This window comes from Nerophis ophidion, linkage group LG18 (genome assembly GCF_033978795.1).
Source record: "Nerophis ophidion isolate RoL-2023_Sa linkage group LG18, RoL_Noph_v1.0, whole genome shotgun sequence".
NCBI classification, from domain to species: domain Eukaryota; kingdom Metazoa; phylum Chordata; class Actinopteri; order Syngnathiformes; family Syngnathidae; genus Nerophis; species Nerophis ophidion.
In genome coordinates, this window is record NC_084628.1 from 27,778,354 (window position 1) to 27,802,690 (window position 24,337).

At 40.0% G+C, this 24,337-nt stretch overlaps 1 protein-coding gene across 2 annotated transcripts in view; it reads left to right on the forward strand.

Moving 5' to 3' along the window:
* The first annotated feature begins 212 nt into the window (after window positions 1-212).
* The window catches only part of LOC133537053 (protocadherin-16-like), a 225,014-nt gene continuing 200,889 nt past the window's right edge, over window positions 213-24,337 (forward strand). Inside the window, exons 1-2 of one of the 2 annotated variants that reach the window (XM_061877891.1) lie at window positions 213-513; window positions 14,308-14,436. The gene's annotated coding sequence lies outside the window, so the exon portion shown is untranslated. The remainder of the gene's footprint in view (window positions 514-14,307; window positions 14,437-24,337) is intronic. The other variant, XM_061877890.1, reaches the window with a different exon arrangement.

Sequence of the window (24,337 nt, forward strand, 5' to 3'; positions counted from 1 at the left end):
ATGGATATTTTCAGTAGGCCTTAAATAACTCAAATTACTTTCTAAAAGTAATTTTCTGGACGCGGCTCGGGTCCGTTTGGCTTCTGCAGGGGCACCTAAAATCTTAAAGGCACACTTCCATCTTGCACCGCGTGGGGGCGGCAGAGTGCAGCGCTGCTCGGAGCAGGAACAAGGAGAAGGAACAAGGAGAAGGAGGAGGAGGAGGAGGAAGAGCAGGAGTCTGCACTCCGTCACATGTTGAATAAATTATATTTGGGGGCAGAAAGAAGTCCACGGCTTGGCCTCACTCGCGTTCTCGCTCGCAGTCAGCGTGCAGCAGCGGCAAGGAAAAAGTCCTCTTCGGGAAGTTCTCCTCAAGTTTGCACCTGAACGACCACTGAGGAAGGAGCTAGGAAAGGAGCCGAGACCTCCCGCTGAGGACGCATGAAGATGGACGCGAGTCTCGCTTTCTGAAAGGACTTCGTTCTGCTGGGAGGACCTTGGGTCTCGCCTTGTGGAGAGGAACCCACGAATGTAAGTCACTGTTGCTGCAACTCCTGCGTCCTCCTACCTGCTTCCAGCTGCTGCAGGTGGAGGACATTTATCATTGCTGTAGGAACTTTGACATGTGTGCGCGCGCAGACAGAATGTTGTCACTTTGACTCGTACAGTAACGCGCACGCCACGATCACAGGCGTCCAAGTGTGTCACCAGGCTCCCATGATGCTTCACTCTCCTTACTGTAAATGCATAAACAATCTCAGCTGGGCTCCATCATCACTCCCTTTGTCTGCTGGGATTCCTTACTATAAGCTGCTACTTTTTTTCCTACACTTTGAACTCGGTGGCTTATAATACGGTGTGGCTTATTTACTTGCCAACCCTCAGACTTCCGAATTTCAATGACCCTCCCGAAAATCTCCCGGGGCAACCCTTCTCCTGAATTTCTCCCGATTTCCACCCAAACAACAATAATGGGGGTGTGCCTTAAAGACACTGCCTTTAGCGTCCTCTCTCACCTGAAAAGGAGACAATCATATATGTCTATGTTAACCGTAGGTTTATCTATAACCCATAAAGTAGCCAGGCACGGAGCTATTTCTCAGCGTGTGTTTATTCCAGCATATATATATATATATATATATATCTATATATCTATATATAGATATATAGATATATCTATATATATATGTATATAGATATATATGTATATAGATATATAGATATATATATATATATATAGATATACAGTTATGTATGTATATATATATATATATATATTAGGGCTGGGCAACGATCAAACATTTTAATCAAAGTTAATCGCACTATTTGTCCGATTAATCGTGATTAACTGCATTTTATACGCAAAGCCCAATAATGAATTCACAAGTAGTGTGCAGTGCACCTTTATTGGAATATTCCCCCACATGAACAAAAGCGCCAAAACATTTGTTGTGCAAACACAATTTAAATCAGTCCTTGTTAAACAGTAGCAGTTAAATAGCATATTTTATGAAAATCAATTCAAAAAATGTAAATACAAACATTTAAGCTAATTGCCACTGCCAGGGTATTTAAGTTATCCTGTTTGTTATGGAAAATAAATATAATCTACATACAAATCTCTGAGCCACAATCATAACATCTGAACAGGCAATTTCTGAGGTAACAGCAGAAACATTTTTTTTTATCAGGGATCTTATGTTTAAAAAACCTATATTATAGGTTGTTTTAGGGAATTTTTGATCAAATTATCCGTAGTAGCAATATTAATAATGTTGTGTTTATTCTGCGTAGTGCACTTAAAATAATTATGACCGTATCTAGGAATTGATATGATGGGAATTTTCAGATTGTTTGCTTGGTGCTTTGATAAACTGAACGCATATGCATGGTACTATATTGTGATGTTATGAGCCAGGGGAAAAAAGAACTACTCTATCCAGCATGCAACAGGAGTGACGAGCATGCGCGGTAGCCCGGTATAGGTTGTGTCGCCATGACGGCATCTTGTATGTTGTGATATGCACGCTCTGAAAGTAAACGATAAGAACTCAGCCAACACTCCTCGTCTGCATTATTCATAAATAAACAGGCAACACATATACTCCGCTGCTTCACAGGCCGCTGGATGTAGCCGGCAAAGTATTCCCATGCTAGCTAGCCGGTCTAGCAAGCACGCGTCATTCAGTCCAAAACGGCCCAATCTATCCACATTCAGAATTGTCTGGCGGTCGTAAGTGATCCCGGAGTGACCACGCTGTAAGCCAGCCATGAAGTTTGCAGAATTGTCCGGTATTTTTGCCAAATGTTCCATCTTTACCAAGAGCCCCTCGAAGCCGAAGCTTATCCGGGCGACGCCATCTTGTTAAGAAAAGGCGTTAACAAAATAAAAGCATGTAAATAACATACGCAAATGTGCGATAAAATAATTGTCGGCGTTAATAGATTGATGAGTTAACGCATTAATTTGCCCACCCCTGATATATATATGTGTGTGTGTATATATATATATATATATATATATATATATATATATATATATATATGTATTTGTATATACATATATGTACGTATATATATATGTATTTGTATACATATATGTAGGATAAAACCTGTTAGGCCCGCGGGCCGTAAATTTGACACCCCTGAGTTAAGCACACCATAGCACACAAGCTAGACATGGGGGAATAATCATTGAACAATAAAACCCTACATTTGTCAATACAAACAAGTACTGTATGATGCAGGAAGCTACAGTCGCGGGTCTTGTGTTTCTAATCATTTCTACAACTCTTATTTTTTTGTGATAGAGTGATTGGAGCACATACTTGTTGGTCACAAAAAACATTCATAAAGTTTGGTTCTTTTATGAATTTATCATGGGTCTTCTGAAAATGTGAACAAAGCTGCTGAGTCAAAAGTATACATACAGCATTGTTAATATTTGCTTACATGTCCCTTGGCAAGTTTTACTGCAATAAGGCGCTTTTGGTAGCCATCCACAAGCTTCTGGCAAGTTTCTGCTTGAATTTTTGACCACTCCTCTTGACAAAATTGTTGCAGTTCAGCTAAATGTGTTGGTTTACTGACATGGACTTGTTTCTTCAGCATTGTCCACATGTTTTAAGTCAGGACTTTGGGAAGGCCACTCTAAAACCTTTATTGTAGCCTGATTTAGCCATTCCTTAACCACTTTTGACATGTGTTTGGGGTCATTGTCTTGTTGGAACACCCAACTGTGCCCAAGACTCAACCTTCGGGCTGATGATTTTAGGTTGTCCTGAAGAATTTGGAGGTAATCCTCCTTTTTCATTGTCCCATTTACTCTCTGTAAAGCACCAGTTGCATTGGCAGCAAAACAGGCCCAGAGCATGAAACTACCACCACCATGCTTGACAGTAGGCATGGTGTTCCTGGGATTAAAGGACTCACCTTTTCTCTTCCAAACATATTGCTGGTTATTGTGGCCAAACAGCTCAAATTTAGTTTCATCTGATATCACATGGACAAAGATAAGACCTTCTGGAGGAAGGTATAACTATGCTCACCATGGTTACAGTTAAAGAGGAAACAACTAATTATATTTGCCTGAATTTAGAACAACTTTAAAATCAATGTGGATTTCAGTGCGAGTTAAAAATGTGTTCTAACATTGTTCAATTTAAAACACCTTTTTAAAAAGATGTACTGAAGAAGTACGAGGAGGAAAGAGAGTGATACCCTCAGCACAGAGCGATGGGAGAGAGGTGTATGGTCAGAGAGTGTTGGGTGTGTGTGTGTGTGTGTGTGTGTGTGTGTTTTGCCTCGTCTCGTCTTGTCTCATACTAACAGTGGTACTATTGTATTGTTAGTGTACAGGAGTTTTTCTTTTTTGTTTGTATGGTATTGTTCTTGTATTATATTGTTATTGTTAAATGTGGAATGAGGGAGAGAGGTTGGGATATTATAAGCATCTGCTTCATCCAACCCCCTTTGCAAGCCTTGCACAAATGTCTCTGCCAAGATGTAAAAAAAAATTGGGTTGTTGTACTGTGCAGGTTTGAAATAAATATTTCAATTCAATTCAAATTCTGTGGTCAGTGGTCTGTTTTTTTTGTGACCAACAAGTATGTGCTCCAATCACTCTATCACAAAAAAATAAGAGTTGTAGAAATGATTGGAAACTCAAGACAGCCATGACATTCAAAGTTAAAATTTTACTTATTTAGCTTTAAATCATGAGTGTCTCAAAGGGCTTATGTTATGTACAAGTGTATGTAAACTTTTGACTGTAAATGTTTTATGTTACGCCCTACAAAGTGTTAATACGGTACGTATTGTGCTTATTTTATGTCTTCGTTGTGGTTTCTGTTAGGGCTGGGCGATATATCGGTTTGTCTCTGTGCGATATAGAAAATGACTATATCGTGATATTCGAGTATACGTTCTCACGCAGTTGCTTTTAGCTGCGGGCATTACACTAGAGGCTCCTCCCACTCCTTCTTATGTCTCCTCACAGAGTGTAAGCGCACCTTCTTACATACGTCACATACTGTCACGTCATACGTCACACACGTATACGCCCTCGCCCAGCAGAGAGGTAGCAGCACGGATTTTTAAACACATATACATTTTTACCTTTTAAATTCAATCAATCAATCAATCAATCAATCAATGTTTACTTATATAGCCCTAAATCCCTAGTGTCTCAAAGGGCTGCACAAACTACAACACAAACCACTACGACATCCTCGGTAGGCCCACATGAGGGCAAGGAAAACTCACACCCAGTGGGACGTCCTTCCTGTTCTTTCCTGACAATTTAAATCAATGTTCAAGTAATTAATTTTTTTATTGTATAGAATAATAAATAAATTTAATTTAATTCTTAATTTTAGCTTCTGTTTTTTCGATGAAGAATATTTGTGAAATATTTCTTCAAACTTATTATAATTAAAATAAAATAAAAATATTCTGGCAAATTTAGAAAATCTGTAGAATCAAATTTAAATGTTATTTCAAAGTCTTTTGAATTTCTTTTAAAATTTTTGTTCTGGAAAATGTAGAAGAAATAATGATTTGTCTTTGTTTGAAATATAGCTTGGTCCAATTTGTTGTATATTCTAACAAAGTGCAGATTGGATTTTAACCTATTTAAAACATGTCATCAAAATTCAAAAAATAATCTTAATCAGGAAAAATTACTATAATGTTCCATAAATTATTTTGTTAATTTTTTCAAAGAGATTCGAATTAGCTAGTTTTCTCTTCATTTTTTTCGGTTGAATTTTGAATTTTAAAGAGTCAAAATTGAAGATAAACTATGTTTCAAAATTTAATTTTCATTTTCTCCTCTTTTAAACCGTTGACTTACGTGTTTTTTCATCATTTATTCTCTACAAAAAACCTTCCGTAAAAGGAAAAAAAATGTACGACGGAATGACAGACAGAAATACCCATTATATATATATATATATATATATATATATATATATATATATATATATATATATATATATATTTATTTATTAAAGGTAAATTGAGCAAATTGGCTATTTCTGGCAATTTATTTAAGTGTGTATCAAACTGGTAGCTCTCAGTATTAATCAGTACCCAAGTAGTAGCTCTTGGTTTCAAAAAGGTTTGTAACCCCTGTGCTAGACCCACTCGAGGTCCATTGCATCCGGTCTTCACTCGAGGGGGGGTCACCCACAATTGCGGTCCTCTCCAAGGTTTCTCATAGTAATTCACTATGACATCCCTCTAGGTTGTGACTTTTTCCTTGCCCTTATGTGGGATCTGAACCGAGGATGTCGTTGTGGCTTGTGCAGCCCTTTGAGACACTTTTGATTCAGGGCTATATAAATAAACATTGAGACATGCACCTGGGGATAGGTTGATTGGCAACACTAAATTGGCCCTAGTGTGTGAATGTGAGTGTGAATGTTGTCTGTCTATCTGTGTTGGCCCTGCGATGAGGTGGCGACTTATCCAGGGTGTACCCCGCCTTCCGCCCGATTGTAGCTGAGATAGGCGCCAGCGCCCCCCGCGACCCCCCCCCCAAAAAAGGGAATAAGCGGTAGAAAATGGATGGATGGATGATAGTGTGCACCCTGAGATTGGTAGGTTGTGAGTTCAAACCCCGGCCGAGCCATACCAAAGACTATAAAAAATGGGACCCACTACCTCCCTGCTTGTTACTCAGCATCAAGGGTTTGGAATTGGGAGTTAAATAACCAAAATGATTCCCGAGCACAGCCACTGCTGCTGCTCACTGCTCCCCTCACCTCCCAGTGGGTGGAACAATGGGACAGGTCAAATGCAGACAGTAATTTCACCACACCTAGTGTGTGTGTGACTATCAGTGGTACTTTAACTTTAATAGCCTGTCTATGGCAAAGCCAATGTAAGTTCGCATCAAGCTAGCGCGTTTTGGAAGTAAAGTGAAGTGAATTATATTTATATAGTGCTTTTTCTCTGGTGACTAAAAGCACTTTACATAGTGAAACTTAATATCTAAGTTGGATTTAAACCAGTGTGGGTGGCACTGGGAACAGGCGGATAAAGTGTCTTGCCCAAAGACACAACGGCAGTGACTAGGATGGATGAAGCGGGATTCGAACCTGGAACCCTCCAGTTGCTGGCACGACCACTCTACCAACCGAGCTATGCCGCCCCAGACTTAGCTTACGTTTTAGCATTTTCGACCGAGCACACTTGCTTTCTTACCAGTGAAAAGTCTACATGGCAAAAGTGTACTAGAAAGTGTCCAGTAACAAACGTGTCCGCACCATTCAACTTAATGATCGTAACCTTGTGATGTATTGCGGCCAACAGCGAAACAGGATAAAACTCCAACTCAAACTCAAACGCATAAATATGTCTTAAATTTGGTGTTTTTTCATACATTCCAATGTTCTTCGACTAATTCATCAAGTCTTTTCTAACAATAAACACGGAAACATAAATGTATGTACCTTTTCTGCTGATATCCGTATCAAACAAGGCAAAAGCATATTAGGAAGTATCCAGTAACAAACGTGTCCGCGCCATTCAACTTACTGGGTACTTTTAAAGGCACCGACCGAAATCCGTTAGTACTACAGCGTATCTATACACATAAAAATAAACTTGGCCATATTTTCATACCTTTTGTCGCATGTGACTCACCACGTCTGTTTTCAGACTAGACGTAAAACAACCAGTCAAACAAAACTCCCTCTAAGTACTGTTGCTATTTTCAACACCTACAAAGCAAATGTGCTTGGTCAAAAATGCTAAAACGTAAGCTAAGTCTTCCGAAATGCGCTCGCTTGATGCTAACTTAGATTGGATTTGACATAGACGGGCTACTATTAGCATGAGCAATTTTACATGGCAATTGTAACCCTTCCAAATTTAGTAACGAAAACTCCAACTAAGATGCACGGTGCGTAATAAGCACAACACTTACCGTATTTACACTTTGTAAGGTGCAACATAACACATTTAGTTTCCTGCGTCACACAGTACTGCCGTCTAATGTCCCGGAAGTGCAACTGCATTGCAAATTAATTTCAAATGTAATTTGAAAACAAGATTTGACAACTGAACATAATCAGGTCATTTTTAAATGTCACAGGGTTTTCCCGCAGCGCTTTGTTGTTAGGGCGGCTGCCTCGTTTTGAATGGCAGGATCCCTGCTATCAAATGTTGATGAAAATAAAACATTACATGATAAAAATCGACTACAGGCTTCCCAAATGCTGCAATAAAATAAGCATGATCAGTTGAGCAGATGTCAGCAAGGGGCCCCACTTTTAACTCTTTTTGTCAAACGCTTATTGCAAACGCTACTTGCAGTAAGTTATTAATATGACTTAAGTCATTATTTTGACTTAGTAAATTAGTAAGTCGGAATATTGACTTACTAAGTCATAATAATGACATACTTAGTACCTCAGATAACTAGGACTGTTTTGTGTATTGTTTTTACTTTCCGGAAAAAATATCGAGATATATATGGTAAATCGGCATTCAGCATATGGGGCGGGGAAAACAAAAAAATTGTAGGCTTTTTCACGCGACGAAGCCGGCCTACTTCACTGCAGTCTGTAGTCTAATGCCCCACTAGGCTGTAGTGGCAGCGATGAGATGGAGACAGGCCCAGTTACGCTGTTCCTTACACCCACGCACCCCGTTTCCCCTGGAGAGACACCACTTTAAAGGCCTACTGAAATGAGATTTTCTTATCTAAACGGGAATAGCAGGTCCATTCTATCTGTCATACTTGTTCATTTCGCGACATTGCCATATTTTTGCTGAAAGGATTTAGTAGAGAACATCCACGATAAAGTTCGCAACTTTCGGTGCTAAGAGAAAAGCCCTGCCTCTACCGGAAGTAGCAGACGATGACGTCACATGTTTGATGGCTCCTCACTTCCTCACATTGTTTTTAATGGGAGCCTCCAACAAAAAGAGCTACTCGTACCGAGAAAACGACAATTTCCCCATTAATTTGAGCGAGGATGAAAGATTCGTGTTTGAGGATATTGATAGCGACGGACTAGAAAAAAACAAAAAAAAACAAGTGAAAAAACAAACAAAAAAAAACGTGATTGCATTGGGACGGATTCCGATGTTTTTAGACACATTTACTAGGATAATTCTGGGAAATCCTTTATCTTTCTTTTTTGTTGCTAGTGTTTTAGTGAGTTTAACATTACCTCATAGACGGAGGTGTGTCTCCACGGGTGTCTTGACGCCAATGTCTCAGGGAAGTCGACGGCAGCTATGGACGGCACAAGCTCAGCTTTTCTCCGGTAAGAAGCGACTTTTTAACCATAATTTTCTCACCGAAACCTTCTGGTTGACATTCCGTCGTGATTCATGTTCGCTTGACCGCGCTCTGATCCATAGTAAAGTTTTACCTCCAGGAATTTTAAACAAGGAATCACCGTGTGTTTGTGTGGCTAAAGGCTAAAGCTTCCCAACTCCATCTTTTTACTGTGACTTCTCCAATATTAATTGAACAAATTGCAAAAGATTCAGCAACACAGATGTCCAAAATACTGTGTAATTATGCCGTTAAAGCAGACGACTTTTAGCTGTGTGTGTGTGCGTAGCGCTCATAATTCCTTAAAATCTGTGACGGCTTGCGTACACGTCATCATTACACGATGTTTCGAAGACGAAACGCCGGGGAAATTTAAAATTGTAATTTAGTAAACTAAAAAGGCCGTATTGGCATGTGTTGCAATGTTAATATTTCATCATTGATATATAAACTATCCGACTGCGTGGTGGGTAGTAGTGGGTTTCAGTAGGCCTTTTACGAACACATTTTCTGGGGGAAACACTGTCATTAAAAAATACATCTTCACTGTCAAAAAATTTGCATTTAATAACAAACACACAGAAGTACAGAAAATTGGTACCAGGTAACAGAATTTGGTACCGTATCGGTTCAAATGTTAGTCATGATCTTATTGTCATAAATTATTGTGGCCACTAAAAAAACCCCAAAAAAATACCACTCCACCTAATTTTAAAGATAGCCTAAGTCCACTCCAGATGATTTTGTCTATAAATTTGTTAGTTTTTTTCTTACTTACCATAATTTCACTTGATCAAACTTTTTCCAACATTGCGCACCACTATTTCTGCTAATATGGTATTGGAACGATATCGATATCGGCCAATAGTCCCATATGAGTGTGGGGAGTGAAAAAGTTGTATCTGCACAACTAATGACTTTTGGACTTTTTTAAAAGCAACACCAAGAGTGTGACTGCTCGTCTGGCATATTTGATGGAGTCCTGCAGGGGGGGTACGTTCGTGCCCCCCCCTGCCCCCAAAAAAGGTGTGTGCTCCCAGCTGTCTGGCAAACAGTGAAAAACAAGTGGTGTGATCAAAAGCCAAAGAAAAATGAAATTATGGGTGTTGTAAGTCTAATTGAAGTCACACTCATTATCTTGTGGCCTGGAGGACGTTGGCGGGAAGTCTTGGGAACTAGGTGAGGTAGATGATGTCATTGCGTCATCACGTTATCTTTGCAAATATTACATGACGCTGACATTCTTTGTGCCGTTACGTTTTGGAAGTTGTTCCAAAATACATTTTCTGAGGAGTGATGTCATCCAGACCCCCCACCGTGTCCACATATCCACTAACTTGTCTCCTTTTGTTTGTGCTGCAGATATTTTTGTCTAAGTTTTTATGTGAAATATTATAGTTTGTATGTTAACTGTTGTAGGTTTTATGTTAACTGTTACAGTTTTATGTTAACTATCGTTATTAACTTATCCTTTTTATGATAAATTATGGATTTAATGTTATTAAGTTATGGTTTTTATGTTAAGTGTTATTGTTTTTATGTTATTGATAATAATTATGAATAACGGTAAGTATTCAGGCGTTATAGCTCGGTTGGTAGAGCACGTGCCAGCAACTTCAAGATTGCAGGTTTGATCCCCGCTTCTGCCATCCTAGTCACTGCCGTTGTGTCCTTGGGCAAGACACATTACCCACCTGCTCCCAGTGCCACCCACACTAGTTTAAAAAAAAAAAAAAAAAACTTAGATATTAGGTTTCATAATGTAAAGTCACTTGAGAAAAAGTGCTATATAAATATAATTCACTTCACTTCACATTAATAACATTTCAATACCCCAAAAAATATCATTGTTAATGAGATAAAGAACTATCATAGTTAATATCAGAAAAAATATATTCATTAACATAAAAAACTATAATAGCTAATAACAAACACTATAATAGCTGATAACATATGAAATATAATAGTTAATAACATACAAACTGTTAGTTAATAACATAAAAACTATCATTGTTAATGAGATAAAGAACTATCATAGTTAATAACATAATTCTAATACAGTAGTTAACATAAAAACTATCATAGGTAATGACATGAAAACTGTCATAGTTAATAATATAAAAACCATCATAGTTAATAACATGCAAAATATATTTGTTAATAACATAAAAACTACAATAGTTAATACCATAAACTATAATAGTTAACATACAAACTATAATAGTTAATAACATACAAACTATATCAGTTAATAACATAACAACTATCATAGTTAATAACAAAAACTTCAATATTTATTTAATAAGATAAAAACTATCATAGTTAATATCATAAAAACTTTAATAACATAACTTTAATACCAACAAACACTATAATAGTTAATACCATAAACACTATAATAGTTAATAATATAAAAACTATCATAGGTAATAACATGAAAACTGTCATAGTTAATAATATAAAAACCATCATAGTTAATAACATACAAACTATAATAGTTAACATAAAAACTGTAATAGTTAATAACATAACTGTAATAGCTAATAACATACAAACCATAATAGTTAGTAAAATACAAAGTATATAAGTTAATAACATAAAAACTATCATAGTTAATAACAAAAACTACAATATTTATTTAATAAGATAAAAGCTATCATAGTTAATATCATAAAAACTATAACACAATACTAATACCAACAAACACTGTAATAGTTAATAACATAAAAACAATAATAGTTAATAACATAAAGCTATCATAGTTAATAGCATGAAAACTGTAATAGTTAATAATATAAAAACTATCATAGTTAAGTGGCGGTCCGCTCCCTGTACGATCAGTGCCAGAGCTTGGTCCGCATTGCCGGCAGTAAGTCGAACACATTTCCAGTGAGGGTTGGACTCCGCCAAGGCTGTCCTTTGTCACCGATTCTGTTCATAACTTTTATGGACAGAATTTCTAGGCGCAGCCAAGGCGTTGAGATTATCTGGTTTGGTGGCTGCAGGATTAGGTCTCTGCTTTTTGCAGATGATGTGGTCCTGGTGGCTTCATCTGACCGGGATCTTCAGCTCTCACTGGATCGGTTTGCAGCCGAGTGTGAAGCGACCGGAATGAGAATCAGCATCTCCAAGTCCGAGGCCATGGTTCTCTCCCGGAAAAGGGTGGATTGCCATCTCCGGGTTGGGGAGGAGACCCTGCCCCAAGTGGAGGAGTTCAAGTACCTAGGAGTCTTGTTCACGAGTGGGGGAAGAGTGGATTGTGAGATCGACAGGCGGATCGGTGCGGACGTTGTACCGATCCGTTGTGGTGAAGAAGGAGCTGAGCCGGAAGGCAAAGCTCTCAATTTAGCGGTCGATCTACGTTCCCATCCTCACCTATGGTCATGAGCTTTGGGTCATGACCGAAAGGATAAGATCACGGGTACAAGCGGCCAAAATGAGTTTCCTCCGCCGTGTGGCGGGGCTCTCCCTTAGAGATAGGGTGAGAAGCTCTACCATCCGGGAGGAACTCAAAGTAAAGCCGCTGCTCCTTCACATCGAGAGGAGCCAGATGAGGTGGTTTCGGGCATCTGGTCAGGATGCCACCCGAACGCCTCCCTAGGGAGGTGTTTAGGGCACGTCCAGCCGGTAGGAGACCACGGGGAAGACCCAGGACACGTTGGGAAAACTATGTCTCGGCTGTCCTGGGAACGCCTCGGGATCCCCCGGGAAGAGCTAGACGAAGTGGCTGGGGAGAGGGAAGTCTGGGTTTGCCTGCTTAGGCTGTTGCCCCCGCGACCCGACCTCGGATAAGCGGAAGAAGATGGATGGATGGATGGATGGATAGTTAACATAAAAACTATAATAGTTAACAAAAGAACTGTAATAGTTAATAACATAAAAACTTTCATAGTTGATAATATAAAAACAATAATAGTTAATAACATAAAAACGATAATAGTTAACATAAAAACTAATAGTTAATAACATAAAAACTATGATAGCTGATAACATACAAACTATAATAGTTGGTAACATACAATGTATATAAGTTAATAACATAACAAAAATTACAATAGTTATTTAATAAGATAAAAACTATCATAGTTAATATAAAATCTATCACACAATACTAATACCAACAAACACTGTAATAGTTAATAACATAAAGCTATCATAGTTAATAGCATGAAAACTGTCATAGTTAATAATATAAAAACTATAATAGTTGATGACATAAAAACTATAATAGTTAAGATAATAACTATAACAGTTAATAACATAAAAACTATAATAGGCAAAAAAATTAGCAGCACAAAGGTAGTACAAACGTTTGGGACACGTTTGGGGAGATTTTGAAAAGGTGGGGGGGCTGGTTTGGAATAACAAAATGTTAATTACGTAAACTTTATTAGTTAATTACATAAACTTTAATAGTTAATAACATAAGCAATAATAGTTGATTACATAAACTTAATAGTTATTTGCATAAACTATAATAGACAAAAACAATCATTTGGGGGGGGGGGTGTTATTAGAAATTTTATGCAAAAAGGGGCACGGTGTGAAAGGTGGATCTCCTTTGGACGCCGCGTCCACGCCATCAGTCCTCACACCCACTCTCAATCTGCTTTGACACAACCAGCCTTGGAACAAGAGAGAGATGTTTTATTCCAAATATCTGCTGAAGTAAACAACTTCCCTGAAACCGCCATTGTTTGCTCGTCTTGCCTCGTCTTCATTACTCCCGACTTCAACGTCTCGCGGTCATGGAGCCGATTTAATGGCGGCGCGGAGCAGAAACGTGGCGTTTGAACATGGACGCCACGCCGGGCCAGACGGCAGCTGCTACATTAGACTCAATTAACCTCACGCCAGCCGCCGCTCTCTTTGCGCCTCAGATCCGGTTTCACATAGGAGTTCACACTGGGACGTGATGGTGAAAAAACACACCCGTTTTTTTTAGTGGTAACCCGGATAAGTCACCAAATCACAAGTTGATTCGATTTTATTGAAAAAAATATTTCATTGCGACTTTTGACAACACGGATGTCTTTGTCTTCATTACGCATTCTAATTTGTAATATGCGGAAAGTACAAAAAACCTGCCAACTATGACCTGAATATTAACAAAGTACCAACAATTACAAGCTGCTACTTTTTTCTTACACTTTGAACCCTGTGCCTTATAAAACGGTGTGGCTAATTTATGGACTAATTGCCACACTGCTTTTTATTCCTTAGTTTTCACTAAACCCAAGTAGAGGACCAAAAAGGTGTGTTGTTTGTGCCATGGTGCCATCTCTTGGACACGTTTGTTCACTGCAGATGCTGCAGGTTGAAAGTGTATGTTTTACAATATAACTACAACAATTCTTACTTACTAAAGCGTCCCATGTGTGATGTCTGCAGGGGTGTTTTCATGCATTTTTGTACGCAGTTTACTTGTAATGATGCTACCATTGTTAGCAATAGCTCATATGCTAACACATTTACGAGTGTCTGTATTAGTAATATTAACTTATAATGGCATTCTTTTTGCGTTGTTTCAGTTTTGTACATTCACCAAAACGTCACCATGGAGTTGCTGAGTCTGTTTTGCTGATTGGAGAGCTAGCTTCTGTTTTGTTTGATCTGCCGTTTTACTGCCATGTTACAGACAGCATTTGGAAACAATTAAGGTATGTAAATAAACATTTACAGAATATTTCTTGGTAAATAACTAATTTCACAACGTATATATCTGAGACTTATTCTGACGCCGCTAATATATGGAAAAACATATTTTTTCTTGTAAAATTTAGTGGGTGCGGCTTATATCTATAGTTCGAAAAATACAGTGTTTGCGATATTGCTATTTTAAGCACTAACGCAGAGAAACTACCGGTATCAGAGAGCTAATACGGCTGAAAACTATATCATGATCTCGGTGATATCGATAATTATTGATATTTTTATGACCGGCGGAAAAAAAGGAGCAGTAGAAAAATAAATTAAATGTAAAAATGTTTACCTGAAATGTAACCTTCCTCTGATTATAATGCCCTTGGCTATAAAGGCAGAATAGAAAGGAAGAGGAAAACACTCAAAGTAAACAAAACTTAACAATATTATCTTAATGTGAAGGTGCAAAAATAAGGAATATGTAAGAAATGCTTCATGACGTGTAAGAAAATATTGAAATGGTACACATAAAGACTGCGATGAGGTGGCGACTTGTCCAGGGTGTACCCCGCCTTCTGCTCGAATGCTGCTGAGATCGGCTACAGCACCCCCGTGACATGAATGGGACAAGCGGTAGAACATGGATGGATGGATGGTAAACATAGAGAAACCTGAGAAGATTTTCTGCTGTGCTCTAAAGGGTGAGCGGGGTGTGGTATCAGCGCTCTTTTTTTGCATCATTTACAGACCGCATTGGTCTAACTACGGTACCTTTTGAAAACCTGTCAAGGTGACTTTTCCTCTTTTTTTCCACAATTTTTTCATTTGGACTTTCTCTTCTCGCTCCATGCAAAGAATCAACCAAACGTGATAGTTTTTTACTCTCACCTGATTGGCTGTGGGCGTGTCACGTGATCACTTCCTGCGTTTGCTCAGTCGAGTCCCTTTGTTCATGCAGGGGACCTTGATTCCACTCCTTTGCTTTCTTCCCATGAAAACGAAAAAATTAGGGTGTAATCCAACACTTTTTTTTATTGATGTCAGATGCGCGCATATCACGATACATATTGATATCGTTTTATCACCCGGCCCTATCTTGCTAGCTAGACTTTTAGATATTCATGTCACATGGTTCCCATACGTCGAGCGACCCGTGACCCCGACTGCGACCATGTCCAAACACCCCCGCCATGCTGGCGCCGTAACGACATGCACATGTTGTCCACAGGGCCGGGAGCGCACGTGTTTCTAAGCCCGCGATGGCTTTCCGTGACCTTTAACCCCCGCTGACTTTAGGAGCGCAACAACGCTCTTTGGAAGTGGTCCCTCCGACACCAATGTGTGTTCGAATCGTGGCAGAACAAAGACGACAATGTTTGGACAAAGGATGATTCACAAACTTATCTTTTTGAAGCTGAATATACTGATGAACTTGGAGACAAGCTATTTCGACAAAAATTGAGTGTTTACCCAAATAAACCGGAAAAACGTCCCTGGCTAGCTAGACCAAACAGACAACTGTCCGTCGAGCGAGTGAGAACGCATACTTGAATACTCACGATATAGTCATTTTCTAAATCGCACAGAGACAAACCCGCGATATAGCGGGTATACTCTATATATCCCTCAGCCCTTATCGCGCATGGTATCACACAGAAGTAAACATGTCACAGGACTGGTTGTATCGCACGTCTTATCACCCACAAGTAAACACAATGTAGGGCTGCTTATATCGCACATAACACACACAAGTAAACACTCTGCAAGACTGGTTGTATCGCACGTCTTATCACCCACAAGTAAACACAATGTAGGGCTGCTTGTATCGCACATGATATCGAACACAAGTAAACACTTGTATCGCACATGATATCACACGCAAGTAAACACGCTGCAGGGCTGCTTGTACCACACATGATATCACACACTAGTAAACACGCAGAATGACTACTTGTATCGCACATGATATCACACACAAGTAAGCATAACATAGGATTACTTGTATCGCACATGATATCACACACAAGTAAACACGCTGCAGGGCTGCTTGTATCGCACATGATGTCACGCACAAGTAAACACTCTGGAAGACTACTTGCATGGAACATGATATCACACACAAGTAAACACGCAGAATGACTACTTGTATTGCATATGATATCACGCACAAGTAAACACTTTGCAAGACTGCTTGTATCGCACATGATATCACACACAAGTAAACACAGGAAGAATACTTGCATCGCACAAAATATCGCACACAACACGTTGCAAGACTGCTTGTATCGCACATGATATCAAACACAAGTAAACACTCTGGAAGACTACTTGCATCGCACATGATATCTCACACATGTAGACGTGCAGAATGACTACTTGTATCGCACATGATATAACACACAAGTAAACACGCTGCAGGGATGCTTGTATTGTACATGATATCACGCACAAGTAAACAAGCTGCAAGACTGCTTGTATCGCACATGATATCACACATAAGTAAACACTCTGCAAGCCTTCTTGTATCACACATGATATCACACAAAAGTAAACCCACTGTGCAGAACCGCTTGTATCACAATTGATATCACACACAAGTAAACACTCTGCAGGACGGTTTGTATTGCACATGATATCACCCACAAGTGAACACACTCCAGGGCTGCTTGTATCGCACATGATATCACACACAAGTAAACACCCTGGAAGACTACTCGTATGGCACATGATATCATACGCAAGTCAACACACTGCAGGACTTCTTGTATCGCACATGATATCACACGCAAATAAAAACGCTGCAGGTCTGCTTGTATCGCACATTCTAACACATACAAGTAAACATGCTGCAGCTTGTATCGCCGTGATCTTACACACAAGTAAACACGCTGTATCGCACATGATATCACACACAAGTGAATACTCTGCAGGACTCTTTTTACATACTTTGTGTCGCCGTGGATGCAAGGATTCGTGTTTTAAAAGTTGCTCAGACACTATCAGTGTTTCCCCCCGGATCAGGCATCTATTTGTGGTGGTGTGGTCGGGCGGCGGGGTGGGGCGTGGGGGCGGAGGCAGCAGCGGCGGCGGCGGCGATGACCAAGAAGAACGCGGAGTTGGAATATAATTACAACACTTTATGTACATATTTATATGCATATTTATATAATATTTACATATCTATATAATATGTAATTACAAGCTCCATTCGCAGACAGAGTCCCATTGCTTTTATGAGCGGTCAAGCAAGTCAAAAGCCGGAAAAAAATAAAAAATACTTTTTTTAAATTTATTAAAAAAAAAAAAATTTTTTTTAATTTGTGGTGGCTGTAATTCTTTCGTGGCGGGCCGCCACAAATAAATGAATGTGTGGGAAACCCTGACTGTGGAGGCATGTTAGGCGCAAAATAGCTATGTTTTAAAGCAGCGCTTCAGCTCCACCTTTTATGTTTAGTTTTGAAAAAGAAATATACGTCCATTCTCCCTCTTTCTGCTGGCGGGTGCTCTGTGTGTGTGTTGACTCACTCACATGCGCCATCAAACTTCTTCTAGCATTCCACATTACTGGATAATACGGGTCCTGCTGATATCGGACTAATATCGGTGTGGTATCATAGGTGAAAAAGCCGTATTGGTGCGGATGACATTTGTTGTGCAGACAAGATGTACAGTATGTGTGTATGTAGGTTGTTGTTGTTTGGCGAGAGTGCACAGTCAGCACAATGAAATCCACCGTGCCCGAGCAGATGTTTCGCTCCGCGCGTGAATCCCCGAGACCTTGGATCGGCCCGCTCGTGAGGATTTCAAAAGTGGAGGATGCAAAAGTAAACAGGAGCAAAAGCCACAGAGAGATCGACTTACTCGCTGCAGTGCTCGCGTTCACGCTGCTTTTCAAACATATCTCAGCGCCACAAATGCTGATTGTGGACTGACCCCAGACTTCGGCGCAGGCCTGTGTGGGGCCGCGGCTGTGGAAGGCATTTAGCTCGGTGCACGAGCTCCGAGCCCGGCGTGTCTGCTGGATCCATTAGTGCTCCTGGCTGCAGAGGTCCTGCCCAAACCAAAGGGTGCTTTATTTCACTCGTGGCATCCTGACAAAGACTCTGGCCTCGGAAAACTTCTCTTTTGTGCTCCGGAGAACGCTTTGTCAAAAATACCCTCAAAAAATAAATAAAAAATAGCCAGTGTTGCCGAGCATAAATCCGTAGAGAAGACTTGCAGGTTTGACGGCTGTCAAAGGTTTTTTAGGCTCAGGCTGACGTTGTCGCCAACAACAGCAATCGCAAAGCTCGCCGGATGCCAAGCACGAGTTCACCCTTTCATTTGCTGCTGTTCATCGGTCCCTGCGGGATTTAACAACGTCAACATGGCGCCAAATTCACGGAAATTCAACCTATCCTCGCAAATTATACACGACTTCCCTGGACGTTTTGGCCAATCAAGTTTGTGTCTGTATATATACATACACACATGTATATACACTAGGGGTGTAACGGTACACAAACATTTCGGTTCAGTATGTACGTCGGTTTAGAGGTCACGGTTCGGTTCATTTTCGATACAGTAAGAAAACAACAAAATATACATTTTTTGGTTATTTATTTACCAAATTTGTAAACAATGGCTTGATCCTTTTAACATTGGGAACATTATAATAATCCTGCCCACGTTAATCCACATTAAATTGCCTCAAATTGTTGCTTTGATTAAATAAAATGATGACACAAATAAAAAGTGCAACATTAAACAGTTTCAAGTCAACTCATCATTGTTAATTTATTAACTATAGCTGAAAAAAAAAATAGCACAATAGCAATAGGAGACTATTCATCCCTGAACACCATGGAGTTCATGTAGGCTTTATGATGCACTTACATTATTATATACACTATCAGAGACAGAAACTCTTCATTTAATATAATGTCCTTTTTTGCTGCTTCAACACACCTCAATCCGCACTGTCCGTAACACACACCCACGCAAACACACACATGCACGCACACACATGCACACACACACACACACACACACACACACGGACACACGCACACACTGCAAAATGAGCTAACGTTACGCTAAAAGCTAACTAGTCTTCACCTAAAGCCAGGACTGCGAGTGAGCTGAGCTGCAGTTTGTTTTTAGAAGTTCAACGGGCTCATAGTGATGTTTAGAATGTAGTTGACTTGGAAGTGTTTAGTATAATTTGGGGAGAGGCCGTTGCTCACCTGCTAAATGCCTGTCTGCTTGACGCTGAAGCGCTGACTAGATGCGCTCTGAATACGCACTGCTGATTGGCTATTATCCCTACGGTTGTAACCAATCAGATGGTTGTGTGGGAGGGACAATGCAGGGTGCTGTGCAGGAGACAGAGACAGAGGCAGAACGGAGCGGAGCAGCTTGTTAAGAGTTTAGCATAGGCGGCTACTTTATATGATCGTGTGGAACTCGTTCGGTACTCCTCCGCACTGACGGCGTGGCGAAGTTGGTAGAGTGGCCGTGCCAGCAATCTGAGGGTTACTGGTTCAATCCCCACCTTCTACCATCCTAGTCACGTCCGTTGTGTCCTTGAGCAAGACACTTCACCCTTGCTCCTGATGGGTCCTGGTTAGCGCCGTGCATGGCAGCTCTCGCCATCAGTGTGTGAATGAGTGTGTGCGAATGGGTGAATGTGGAAATACTGTCAAAGCGCTTTGAGTTCCTTTGAAAAAAAAGGTAGAAAAGTGCTATATAAGTACAACCCATTTACCACTTAACATATAAACAAACGCATACACACAATGTATGTATATACACACACATATATAGACACGCATATGTATGTTAGGGATCTCCCGATCCAGGTTTTTGCACTTCCGATCCGATACCGATATTGTTTTTGCACTTCCGATCCGATACTGGCCTATCCGAGCATGTATTAAAGTTCAAAGTTATTTAGCCTACTTAGTTGTCAGATTCATGCTGAAAAGGATTTTAGTACTCTTGATAACAACTAGCCAGCTGAATTAGGTGAGTTTGAATAATACACAATAGTTGGTATTCAAGGATAAACACAAAATATCACAAATTATACATGACAAACAGAAATGGCATCATTAAACAGTAAAAAAGTGAACAGTGTAAAGTGCAAATAATGTTGTAAACATTATTTAAAAAAGCAAAACACACAAACAACCTGAATGGGATAAAATGTCTATAACTCAGCATCAATACTTGCTCTTGAACAACTGTAAACTTGAAAAAAAAAAAATCAAAAAAAAAATCTACACACTCCCTTCAATTGTTTGCCCCAGCGAGGGGGGGGGGGCAGACAATTGAAGTCCACGCATAATGGAGAGATTCTTTCTAACAAAGACGAGCACTTCAAGATTCTCAGGTGTCAGCCTGTTCCTGTGTTCATCTATGATGAGTGCTAAAAAGCAAGAGTCATTAAAATGTCTTACAATTTTACCACCACGCTTGACTTTATTGTGGCATATTTTGCACTCCACCTCTTCATCTTTTTCGTTTTTTAGGATAAAATAAACCCACACAGCTGACATTTTTACCGTAACTTTTAATTCACACGGCCGTCTGAACGGTTAGAACACAGACCTGTGGATGTTTTGAAGGTGTGCTGGAAAATGCGAAATGTATTATTTAAATCGGACCGGAGTTTTTAAAAACTGGATCTGGATCGGCATTTTCCCATGCCTTGCCGATACGCATTTTTTGGCAAATATCGGCGGCCGATCCGATCCAAATATCGGATCGGGAGAACCCTAATGTATGTATACACACATTTTTATACACGTACCGTATTTTTCGGAATATAAGTCGCAGTTTTTTTCATAGTTTGGCTGGGGGTGCGACGTATACTCCGGAGCGACTTATGTGTGAAATTATTAACATATTACCGTAAAATATCAAATATTATTTATCTCATTCACGTATAAGACTAGCCGGTTGTCAGCAATCGTCACACACACGTCAACCAATGAAAATTCGACGGAGGCGGGTCATGGCAGAAATGCATTGTGGGAAAAGAAGATGCTACAGCAATCGTCACACACATGTCAACCAATGAAAATTCGGCGGAGGCGGGTCATGGCAGAAGTGCATTGTGGGGAAGAAGACGTTACCTGCTACGATACATTGGCGGTAACTTATAAAAACAAAGGGCTGAACAAAAATGGCACCGAAAAGGAAAGCATATACTGCAGGTTACAAGCTGGAAGTAGTGAAATACGCAGCAGGAAACGGCAATCGAGCAGCAGAAAGAAAGTTTGGAGTAAACGAGAAACTTGTAAGGGACTGGCGAAAAGCGGAGACTACTATTACTGAAATGAAGAAAACACAGCTTCACGGCAACCGGGAGAATGCACCATGCAACTTTTCTGGATGTCATGGGATGGATCGACAAAGCATGGGCTTCAGTGACAACCGAAACCATCCTGTCCGGATTCAGAAAGGCTGGAATAATTGGAACTGCACCTGACAATGACTCTGACGTAAGCGACGTACCGATAGAAGAGGAAGCGGTGCGTTGTCTTCCTTAGAAGTTGGCAGAATTGTTTAGAAGCGACACCGAAAACAAAGATTTCATGGGATTTAGCAATCAGGAGTGACAGATTGTTTGGTAAATGTATAGCATGTTCGATATGTTATAGTTATTTGAATGACTCTTACCATAATATGTTATGTTAACATATCAGGCACCTTCTCAGTTGGTTATTTACTTATATTTATTTACAGTTTTATTTTTTTTACAGTTTATTTACAGTTGGTAACCTCGATCCTGACCTCATGGTAAACTACCCACCGGTGTCTCACCTTCCCTAAAATCCTCGAAAAAATTGTTGCGGAGCAGTTAAATGAACACTTAGCGTCTAACAATCTATGTGAAACCTTTCAATCCGGTTTCAGGGCAAATCACTCCACGGAGACAGCCCTCGCAAAAATGACTAATGATCTATTGCTAACGATGGATTCTGATGCGTCATCTATGTTGCTGCTCCTCAATCTTAGCGCTGCTTTCGATACCGTCGATCATAATATTTTATTAGAACGTATCAAAACATGAATTGGTATGTCAGACTTAGCCCTGTCTTGGTTTAACTCTTATCTTACTGATAGGATGCATTGCGTCTCCCATAACAATGTGACCTCAGACTACGTTAAGGTAACGTGTGGAGTTCCCCAAGGTTCGGTCCTTGGCCCTGCACTCTTCAGCATCTACATGCTGCCGCTAGGGGACATCATACGCAAATACAGTGTTAGCTTTCACTGTTATGCTGATGACACCCAACTCTACATGCCCCTAAAGATGACCAACACGCCGGATTGTAGTCTGCTGGAGGCGTGTCTTAATGAAATTAAACAATGGATGTCCGCTAACTTTTTGCAACGCAACGCCAAAAAAACGGAAATGCTGATTATCGGTCCTGCTAGACACCGACCTCTATTTAATAATACAAATCTAACATTTGACAACCAAACAATTAAACAAGGCGACTCGGTAAAGAATCTGGGTGTTATCTTCGACCCAACTCTCTCCTTTGAGGCACACATTAAAAGCGTTACTAAAACGGCCTTCTTTCATCTCCGTAATATCGCTAAAATTCCCTCCATTCTGTCCACTAAAGACGCTGAGATCATTATCCATGCGTTTGTTACGTCTCGCCTCGATTACTGTAAAGTATTATTTTCGGGTCTCCCCATGTCTAGCATTAAAAGATTACAGTTGGTACAAAATGCGGCTGCTAGACTTTTGACAAGAACAAGAAAGTTTGATCATATTACGCCTGTAGTGGCTCACCTGCACTGGCTTCCTGTGCACTTAAGATGTGACTTTAAGGTTTTGCTACTTACGTATAAAATACTACACGGTCTACCTCCATCCTATATTGCCGACTGTATTGTACCAGAAATCTGCGTTCAAAAGACTCCGGCTTATTAGTGATTCCCAAAGCCCAAAAAAAGTCTGCGGGCTATAGAGCGTTTTCCGTTCGGGCTCCAGTACTCTGGAATGCCCTCCCGGTAACAGTTCGAGATGCCACCTCAGTAGAAGCATTTTAAGTCTCACCTTAAAACTCATTTGTATACTCTAGCCTTTAAATAGACTCCCTTTTTAGACCAGTTGATCTGCCGTTTCTTTTCTTTTTCTCCTATGTCCCCCTCTCCCTTGTGGAGGGGGTCCGGTCCGATCCGGTGGCCATGTACTGCTTGCCTGTGTATCGGCTGGGGACATCTCTGTGCTGCTGATCCGCCTCCGCTTGGGATGTTTTCCTGCTGGCTCCGCTGTGAACGGGACTCTCGCTGCTGTGTTGGATCCGCTTTGGACTGGACTCTTACGACTGTGTTGGATCCATTATGGATTGAACTTTCACAGTATCATGTTAGACCCGCTCGACATCCATTGCTTTCGTCCTCTCCAAGGTTCTCATAGTCATCATTGTCACCGACGTCCCACTGGGTGTGAGTTTTCCTTGCCCTTATGTGGGCCTACCGAGGATGTCGTAGTGGTTTGTCTTGTGGTTTGTGCAGCCCTTTGAGACACTAGTGATTCAGGGCTATATAAGTAAACATTGATTGATTGATTGATTATTTATGTCACATAACAGCCTGTTGTTCACTATTCTTTATTTATTTTAAATTGCCTTTCAAATGCCTGTTCTTGTTGGATTTTATCTAATAAATTTCCTCCAAAAATGCGCCTTATACTCCAGTGCGACGTATATATGTTTTTTTCCTTCTTTTTTATGCATTTTCGGCAGGTGCGACTTATACTCCGAAAAATACGGTACTGTGTATTTATAGATCTAAACCTAAACATATGTTTACATTTGTATATATGTATGTTTGTATGTATGTTTGTTTATACATGCACATACACATATGAGTATATATTTTTATGTTACATATATTTATATATATACCATG